The following is a 9,478-nucleotide window of genomic DNA, read 5'->3' as shown; positions in this document are numbered from 1 at the left end:
GCGGACAGTTGAATGACCGATCCTTTGGTATTAAGAATCTATATGTATCGTGCAAGGTCACTGACCTACGGCAGGTCAGGCGGGTCGTGGTTCGCAAAGTCAATTTCCAGGGAACCGTCCAATCTGATGCGAAAGCAGAGTAGATCTTCTTAGTCAACATAACACTTGAATGCACAAATTTCGCTGACCTAAGGTAAGTTTTGAAGGTCAGACCAAGCTAAAACCAAGCTGTTTTATTACTCTAGGGCTTCCTGTATGAGGTACTTCAGGTGCTCATTTTGAATTTATTGATAACAGGAAGCGCATGATAAATTTTTCATGGACTTCTAAAAGGTCAGAATAGGTCATTGACCTAAAATGACCCAGGTCAAAACCACATTTTTTGAAACATATTGCTCAGCGTAAGCTTTGCCGCTTATTCAAATGCAAAACTCAAGACAATCTTGTATGACTTTGGTCAACATGGCCTTCGTTGGGTCAAACAAGGTCACTGACCTCCAGTGAGCATGTGACTTTTTCCTTAAAACAGGTATCTAGGTTCTGGGGTCACTTTGGAGGCTAACTTGGAGACTGACCCTTTTGACGTCGTTTGGCCCGAAGGTCATGACCTAGGAACCTGAAACTTTGACCTAAGGGAGTTCAGATCCAGGCCAACACACCCTGTAAACTTGGTGTCTCTAGCTCTCTTAATTCCTGAATCTCAGGGGGTCAAATTGAGGTCCCACCCGAGCGAAGTGCATCCAACTGACCACCCTGTCGCGTGTTAACGGAGCAAAACTTTTCATGGTAATCCAGCGAGTCACGGCAGGCACATGTGGATGACATCTTGAAAAAGTCATGAGGCTCGATGTATGCCCTATGTTATGAAAAACTGCCGAGGTAAGCACCAAATCTGTTCTACCAGTGCATCAATACTTCGATATTGTTTTTCATGCGGGGCTCACCGCCCATCGAGCCAAACAAATTGAGCGAGTGCAAAAGCTGATCCTCGAAATCAATCCCGGGTCTGACATGGAAAATCAGCGGCGTATAACAGCAAGTGCAACGCCGACAGACGAGTGAAGTTCTGCTAATTTTGAAAGGAAAATCCTGGATCTATAGGGCTTGAAGAGCAGCTCCCGTCACCAAGAGTGACGATATCGGGTAGAAACACAAGAAGTGGTGCGTTCTCAGGACGTTTGGCTGTGGCGCAAGACAATGCATATTTTACGTATAGTGTTCCACATTCGGACGGCCTTTGAACTAAGACAGCCCTTTGAAGATACCTCGGTACGATTCACAACCCAGCCCTTGTTAAGACTTGGAACTCTCTGGTTTCTGAGATTGACGCCAGCGAACTAATGCACATTATTTTCATGCACCCAGGCATGCATGGCACCAAATACACGTCACGTGGATGCTGGCACCTAATTAGCCACGTAGCGCTTAAGGTCACGCAAAGCATCGCCATCGACCTATTCATGTAGGAGGTGGGTCAGCACGATTTACGGTATGAAAGGACTTCAGTTGGTCATCAACGGGTGTAATGCAGTTTTGCTTAGAGCAGTTTTAGAGCACGACTCACGTTTTGAGCAATGTAATGCAGGAAATTGAACAGTGGTTTGCGTTGTGACCGGCAGAGGACTGCGAAGCGGATAATCTAAGAATAGCGCCACACGCGAGCCGGTGAATGTTGGTAAACAATAAAAAGGCAAAAAAAGATTAAACTGAAAAACTCCACTAGAAATAAAAAAAACACGAGCCCCCGACGATATTCGGTTCCGCAAAGATGCTCAGGCGACATATTCACCGCTTGGCAAGTCGAAGTACTATAAGTGAGTTAACCCGTCCGATACAGCGGCAATTCTGACACGGCCCATCTGGCAGACATTCATTCCATAAAGATGCCACATGACGTGATAAATGCCGTATTGAGTGAGGCATTTACTAAACGCTGAAATTGTGCTGTGTAGATAAGTGTTTAACACCTAAAGGCAAACCAATAGTTACAGGCGAGCTTATTGCATTACATTTCGTGCTTGCCTCAAGATCTTCAAATGTGGCGCACTTCCTTTAAAGGGAATATTTCACATCTGGAAATCTTAAAGCATGCACCACATATCATAAAATAAGCCCACTCACAAGTTTAGGCATACTTCTGAGTGGAAAAGACGCTCTAGACAACGTAGTTTCTCTTCTTAGTAAATGTGCTTCCTAATACGTCATTATTTGATTGCGCCATCGTGCCAGCACAACACTGATCGAGAGCCAGTTGGCGGCCATTATATCTGGAAATCGTGTTCACGTACGCCAGATGGAAACGACTCAACTATTATTGTTCGAAACTTGCATAGCTCGCACAACATTGGTTGAGAGCCAATTGACGGCCGTTGTATCCGGAAATCGTGCCCACCAACGCCAGATAGGAGCGTTTCTATGATTGTACTTTTCTTGAACTTGAAAGCTGCATGACCAATGAAATGGCGAGGTTCTAATGAAATTATTTGCATTTGCCGACGTTATTGTTTACATCAGTAGTTCAGGTATTCCCTTGGGCGGGCTTAGCGATTTTACCAGTTTTCTCTTGTCTCCAGTCAGTAGTGTTAGGTGAGCGACGATGGAGCCCACGCAATGTTTCAGAACTATTTGGTTATACCAATGTCCCTGGAAGCACTTTTGTAACCAACAGGTCATACTTAGGAGTCTGGCTTTAACCCCACCTGCGTGCCATCGTGGCCAGTCGAGCTGTAAGTGTCATAGTGCCTGATATTTCCTCGGTATAGCATGCCTAAACAGGGAGCAGTGTCATACAAGTGAAACTGAATGTGTGGCGTATTGTGGTTAGTCACGCCACGGTAAACACCAGTTAAACGTCGACCTACCAATCTGTATTCGCAAAAACACCGAACAAAATTTCCACAGAAATAAGAATCTCTTTAGTCACTGAATTAGAACAAAACTGACGCAATGACGCTGCACCTACACAGGGCGCAACACAGGTAACAATACGCTTCGTCCGCAGATCCTGACTTTCGTCAATAGATCACAAGTTCCGCGAGACCCAAATCCTACGTTCGTACATACGCAGGCAGAGCATCGCAGAATGAAGTACTGGTGGAGCAATGTGGTGACCCCAGGCGATGCCCCACCGTTGGAAGGACCAAAGCACTGCATTACAGCGCACACGTGGCGTGAAACCGGAGATAATGGATCCGGACCTCAGGCCAGTACGGATATTTCACTTGACCATCTCGAAATCCATCGACGAACAAATATCACCCGCTTTGCCTGTTTGTGTAATAACTATTGCTCTCGGCTCTCCAAGAAAGCTAACACTTGTCTTTTGACATGCTTTCGAGCAGTCCGATGATTCGCGCTGGACTCTGGGAGACTCGTACTCTCGGCAGTTTCCAGCGTGCGTTACTCACGGATAGTTTAGTGGGACAGGCTGCTGTCGCACCAGAAGCGCCGCAATGTCGTGAAGCACGAGGTAATCCGCTGCAGCTAATAGAGGGCATTCAACATCTTGAAACGTAGGCTATCTAGCGCGACGCGTTCTCCAATCCTTCCAACCCTCGCGACAAGCATGTCGGCCAGCCTTCTGATCAGACTGAGCATTTAGTCCCAATCTCTGGCCTGACCGGGCTGCAGAACGTCGGTTCCTGGGGTACGCCCATCGCTCCCCGGCTGCCTCTCCCATCGCCAACCGAGGCGCTCGGCGCCCAGCAGTGCCCGGTGGTGGCCCTCTCCGCTCTGGCAGCTAATCAGAGAGGCTGAGCAGCAGGGCGGTGGCGCGGCGGATCCAGTGCGACTCGCCGCGGCGCTCGGCGCCCAGCAGTCCCCGGTGGTGACCCCCTCCGCTCTGGCAGCTAATCAGAGAGGCTGAGCAGCAGGGCGGTGGCGCGGCGGATCCAGTGACCGGCGGCATCCAGCAGTGCCCGGTGGTGGCCCTCTCCGCTCTGGCAGCTAATCAGAGAGGCTGAGCAGCAGGGCAGTGGCGCGGCGGATCCAGTGGTCGGCAGGCGACTCGCCGCAGCGCAGCTCCACAGCCACCACGAACGATGGGTAGTTGCCGGTGCCTGACCGGTTGGGGTAGTAGTAGGAGGGACACACGTACAGACCTGCGAGACGCGACAGCGGGCGTCAGCAGTGGTGTGTAGCGCGAAGGCTGCGGTTCAGCGGACGCGCTCTTACCCAACGCGAGCCGACATAGTACAGAAGGCGCGAGAGCTCTAAGATCCAGCGTCCTCAAGGAATCGATGTGTAAGAAAACTATGGATCGGTCCTCCGAAAGCGTTCTTTAAGCCCTGGACGTTTGAAAACATCTGACGACCTTGAGCTGGAGCGAGATCTGGGGCACAGACTTGATGTAAATTGTACTACAACCATAGCAATGCAAGAGTCTGACCAGTCCCGACTATACCTTTGCCGCTCTTTTTCTTGTTCTCCATGGGCTTAAAGTGGATGACGGGCATGGGGGTAACGAGCTGCATAGGAGCAGCCTCCACGAGCGAGCGGCCGTTGATGTCCCATCCGGCACCTTCCAGGTACATGCCGCAGATGTACACGCCCTCCTGATCCGCAGAATACACGGAGAAACGTCAAAAACACCACACTTACAGGCCTGCAGGACGACCTGCCACACGTGTACTGACATGAAACTGAGAAGAATACACAAAAGTGGCGCAGATGCTTTTCATGGTCAGAGGTGACGTGACGCTTAAGACGCAACGGAAGTGGACTGGTCGCTTTCTAGTCAAGTCACTTTCGGCGGGTGCCGAAGGCACGGCTCAAACACACAGTATGCCACCCTGATAAAGGCATCCCTTTGAAGATGAGAAAGGAAGGTTTACTGAGAGGCATGAGCAAGAGTTACTCGCAAGTTCTGTCCTCTCACGGGGCACGGTGACTAGAGACCAGCGGTCCCTAGCCACCTTGGCCACCGCACCCACACCAGACCCATGCCGTCGTCCATCCGACGTACATGGGGCTGCAGAGGACTGACGGAGTCATTCTGATTGTTCACGTGGAAGTCCCAGGCGAGCGAGTCGACGCTGAGGTGAAGGTGACGGGCAGCCGTCTGCAGCACAGCCGTCAGGAAGCCGGTCGGGAAGCTGAAGGCGGCCAGCCAAAAGGCCTGCGGCGGCCGAGCACGCTCCGACCAGCCGGCGAACTGCTCGACCCGCTGCACCAGGTCCCGCGTCCATGAGCCGAGCGGCTTCAGAGACGGGTACGCTGCAACACGGACCGGTCCGGTCACCGCACGGGCAGCCGGGAGCTTCAGCTTCGTCACCTCGTGCCCTTCGGCCTCGTCAGCCTCGTGCAGGGTCACCCACAGCCTTGGTCGCACCCCCCGGTGACATGTACTCCTGAATACCTGCTAAGTGTGTGACAAACATAAAGCACACTTTCCGAAATCCCACCACACCGTAACAACTCACATGATTTTTTTCGAAAGCCGCGAATGTTTTGTCAAGCGTGGCTTTCGTGGTTTGCCGGTATAATATTATTTCTCATTTGCCGGGTTCAATATCGACATACTTTCCTGATGCAATACTATGTAGTTCAGATGTTCATAGTATGGAACAGACGTGGTGCGAGCCGGCTCCTGCCAGTGGCGCTGAAACGTCACGCTACAGCAGGGAGGGAACAAGAGGGGACACATACCTGACCACCGTCAGTGCTGCACTTACTGCACTAACATTTCATGTGGCATTCATGGGACATTAAGTGCTTTTAACCCTCTCCTGATCATAACTGAGTCCCCTTATGTCAGTCTGGGCCATTTGTTGGGCCCACGGGCCAATGGGAGTCCTCGGGTTGACCACGAGTTGAGGCACGAACCTGACAGGGGTCCTTGCTGGCAAGGGGTCCAAGTCGACCTGGGTAGTGTTCGAAGGGGCCCAAATATGAGCCCTAAAGACCCTTCGAGATCGACGATCAAATGCCGGATCGGAAGGCTGAAGGGTTCAAAGGGCTGAGACAAGGAGCAAAGGCAAAAGGTGACTTCGGATGTCAAAAGCAGTGCCTCTTTAAACCGGTTACAGACCCCTGGGAAAACACGGGGCCATATTTCAGCCAGAGGCCAGCAACACCGAGCAGCCAGCCCCGATGACGAACCCATGTGCCGGTCAACGGCCCTCAAACCCATGTGCCGGTCAACGGTCCTCAAACCCATGTGCCGGTCAACGGTCCTCAAAACTCAACAGGGGGGGGGGGGGGGTGTATGCTGGCAATTCACGTGACAAAATCTGACCTTATAAATCATTGAGTTGAACATGTCCATTTACCTCTACATTTACATTAGTTTTATTGGAAATTTTTGGTCAAAGTAAAGCGCAATTTTGACCAAACATAGAAATCAACAGATGATTAGAATTCACCACGGCCTGGAACGTGTCAAGGGCTACCTCTCCGTGAAGCCAATATTAGTCTATATGTCTTGGTCGTCGGGCTGGAGAACGCCACACAGTCAAGCATTTACCCGAATAAAACCCGTTTCGCTGCACGTACAGATCTTTTCTCGACTCAGGCAACAATATTTGAAGGTGTAACATACTAAGTCTTTTTGTGGCGATGAACGAAAAAGCCGCAGCTTTCGTCAATGCATACTGATCAAAAAGTGTGCTTTAAAAAATTTCAAAACACGTGTATCACAAAGAATATTCTGAACGTATTTCATGCAACGTAAAAACTCAAGCTGCATCGCATTCAGCGCATCAAATCGTACTTTGGCTTACCGGCATGCATGATGCATATGCTTCGAAATCTGGTATGAATGACATAGATAGAATCTCACAGTCGTATTCAGAAAAAAACGGATAACATCTTTCCATCTTAGTCATTTTTGGCTCCTTGTAAGACCTCGAACCCCCATTTTGTCAGAAAATCTGAGCCGGGCCTCAAATTTGCGAATTTTTAACTCAACCAAATGATATTTCAGAGGGTAGCCGTATTGTTTGGCTATCACCACGATTTGTCATTATAGGCTAGGGTCCGAGAGGACTACGCAGTGTCTCTCTAAGCCCACCTAATTCTGAGAGGATAGAACGTCTCCTCACAAGTTAATTCTAGGATGCAATCAACTCACTTAATTCCGAGGGTAGGATAGCATTTCCCCATTAGCAAATAAGTAACAGTTCAAGGTCAGGGGCTTTTGCTGGGATGTCCGCCACAAGCTGTTCCAGGATTTATGCGCCACGGTGGTGTTGCACTTATCCTGTCAAAGTTCAGCCAGTCTTCGCGCTGCACTGCAACAGGTGCAGCGTTTGCTGGGACCATCCTCAGCGCCTATGGCTAAGGCTTGCACCAACCATTCCCCTTTCCTACGACAATGCGGCACGGGAACGGACGGCGCCGCACGGGACCTGACCGTGGAACGGGACCGGGCGCAGCCGAATGGAACTGGGCGGGACTAAAAAGTTTAAGACAGGACAGGACGGAGCCGAGTGGAAGTAGACACGACCGGATGGAGCGGAACGGGAGTAGACCACACAAGCCTTGACCGGACGGGACCAGACGACACTGGACAGGACCGGATAAAACCAGCCGAAGTCATACGGGACCAGATGGGACTATACGGAGCCAGATGGGTACCAGATGAGCCCGCTCTGGTCACAAAAGGTCCCGTTCTGAGTCTTCGGTACCATTCTGTCCCGTCCGGTTCCTTTTGGTCACATCACTTGTCGTCCGATCCCGCCCCAATTGCGTCAGGTCCTGTCTGGTCCTGTCGGCATCCGTCGAGTCCTTCCCACTCAGGTCGCATTCAGTGTCATCCATTGCGATTAGGTCTTGCCCAGTTGCATCCAATACCTTCCAGCCCAGTTGTCTCACCTAGCTCCATTAGGTCCCGTCTGGACTCATCACACTTCATCCTGCTCTGTGTGGGCCCATTCTGTAACGCCCGGCTTCATTCGATCACGCACGGCGTCGTTCGACACTGCCTGATCCCGTCCGTTCTCGTCTGGTTCTGTCTGGTCTCGCCCGGTCCCGTACGGTCCCATACGGCCTGGTCAGGTGTCTTCTTGGTCAATGTGGTCCCGTCTGGTCCAGTCATGTCCGGTCTCACATAATTTGGTCTGTTCCCGCCCTTTTCCGTCTTCCTTCTTGACGTTACATCTGGTTCTGTCTGGTCCGGTCCGATTCTGTGGAACTGAGTGTGGTACCGTTCCGCACCACCCGATTCCTTTGGGCCTCTTTTGATGTTGCCCGATCCTGTCTGATCCTGTCCGGTCACGTCTGGTCCCGTTTGGTTTGGTCCGGTCCCATTCGTTCCCATCCGGTCCGGTCCGGTCCAGTGCCGTCCGGTTCTATCCCATTCAGTCCCGTCTGACCCCACCACGTTCTATTCGGTTCCACCTGGTCCCGCTCCGTCTCGTCCGGCTCCTGTCATTCACGCATGGTGTCCTCCAACCCCGTCTGGTTATGCCTGGCCCCGTCTGGTCCTATCTGAATCTGCACTGTCCGCCCGGTCCTGTCTTGTCCAGCCGGTCCCGTCTTGTCCAGCCGGTCTCATCTGGTCTGGTCGTGTCCCGTCGGGTCCCGCCCGGCCCGGTCTATATGCTGTCCTTGTACTATCTAGCCAGCTGGTTGCCATACGGCCTCATGTCATATTCATCTCAGACTTCTGGCAAAGTGAGCTATGAGTCTATTCCTGCAGCACATAGTCCTCATTCATAACTTGCCTTCCGCCAGGTAGTGACCGCATTGTGATAGGAAGCGTCTAGGTGCCATCATTGATTTGCCGGGCTTAAACGCGCCAACTATCACCAGCAACCAGCTTCATAAGAGGAGAATGGCGTACAATTACAACTTCCCAAGCTTTCACTTCGAATCCGGTTGCATAAAGTAAGGAGTCCCTTTGCTCTCCTACGTCCCTAAAATTATACTATTTACGAGGAAAATCCAAGGAGACACTCCGTACTTCACGAAGCACCCATCGAGATTGGTAAACGCACCCGATTTGACCACGGAGTAGACATTCGCGTCAAGACCGAAGTAAAATAAAAAGATGCTCTGGCCCGTCATACAATCAGCTGTGGCGGACGTAGAGGAATCGGCGCATGACCATGCAGAAGCGGAGGAGCAAACCAATTTCGACCGAGAATCAACCAACCGAGCTAAAATGACCGAACCCAACATTTTTTTTTTTTAGAAACATGCTGCCTAGCGTAATCTTTGTCGCTTACCCAAATGTAAAACTGAAGGCAGTCTTGTGCGATTTCGGTCACCATGACCTCCGAAAGGTCAAGCAAGGTCGACGACCTTAAATGAACATGCGGCCTTTTGTCTAGAACGGGTGCCTGGGTTCTGGGGCACTTTGGACACTTATCTGGATTTTGACCTCGTTTGACCTTATCTGACCCAAAATTCATGACCTAGGAACCTCAAAACCTGACTCAAGTTTACGCACAGCCAACACACCCTGCGAATTGGGTGCTTCTAGCTCCCTTAGTTTCTGAGATCTCGGGGAGGTCAAATTGACAAATTGACCCCAGCG

At 51.0% G+C, this 9,478-nt stretch overlaps 1 pseudogene; it reads right to left on the bottom strand.

Moving 5' to 3' along the window:
• Positions 1–3,063: 3,063 nt before the first annotated feature.
• Positions 3,064–9,478, bottom strand: part of LOC119093422 (dynein heavy chain 2, axonemal-like) — a 33,800-nt pseudogene continuing 27,385 nt past the window's right edge.

This window comes from Pollicipes pollicipes, unplaced genomic scaffold (assembly GCF_011947565.3).
Source record: "Pollicipes pollicipes isolate AB1234 unplaced genomic scaffold, Ppol_2.1 Scaffold_4002;HRSCAF=4701_pilon_pilon_pilon, whole genome shotgun sequence".
Classification (NCBI taxonomy): Eukaryota; Metazoa; Arthropoda; class Thecostraca; order Pollicipedomorpha; family Pollicipedidae; genus Pollicipes; species Pollicipes pollicipes.
Note: the sequence above shows the minus strand (reverse complement) of the source record. Positions and strands in the feature narration are given on the sequence as shown.